The sequence below is a fragment of the Hordeum vulgare genome, chromosome 3H, assembly GCF_904849725.1.
Source record: "Hordeum vulgare subsp. vulgare chromosome 3H, MorexV3_pseudomolecules_assembly, whole genome shotgun sequence".
Classification (NCBI taxonomy): domain Eukaryota; kingdom Viridiplantae; phylum Streptophyta; class Magnoliopsida; order Poales; family Poaceae; genus Hordeum; species Hordeum vulgare.
This window is the reverse complement of record NC_058520.1, coordinates 367,461,180-367,461,793: the sequence shown is the minus strand read 5'-3', so window position 1 is coordinate 367,461,793 and position 614 is coordinate 367,461,180.

The following is a 614-nucleotide window of genomic DNA, read 5'->3' as shown; positions in this document are numbered from 1 at the left end:
TGGAGGTTGGAGACTCCTAGGCGGTAGGAGTCTGCGGAGAGGAATCAAACCATTGTCATTTCCCCCGGACGGTGACGTAGCTTCCCTCCAAGGAAGTGAACATCGGGATACATCCTTTTCTCTCTTGGAGTTTCGGTTATTCCTAACCCTAACTCTCTACTTGTGTTAATCCTTATTACGTACTTGTATTTGATTATTGTTTACCGCTTGTCTTACTTCACTCTAAATAGCTTACTCCTTGTCGTAGCAATTATTAGGCCTACACTCATATTCCGCACTTTTGCCTAAAATTGCTAAGTACTTATTAAAATTTGGAACTGTACCTATTCACCCCCCCCCTCTAGGTCCATCTCGATCCTTTTCAATTGGTATCAGAGTCTCGTGCTCTATTCTTGTGGCTTAACCGCCCTAGAGCGAGATGGACGGGGTTCCAGCTACGGTAGCTCCAGTGCAGAGGGACGAGACTTCCACGGAAGTCAAGTCTTTCACCTCTGAGGACCTGGAACGGGCCCTTGCCAAGAAAAAGGAGGAGCATGATGCTTCTCTTGAGGCCATGGTCCAAATGAGACTGGCATCACTAACCACGGGGACAACCACGTCCCCGAGGGCCTCAG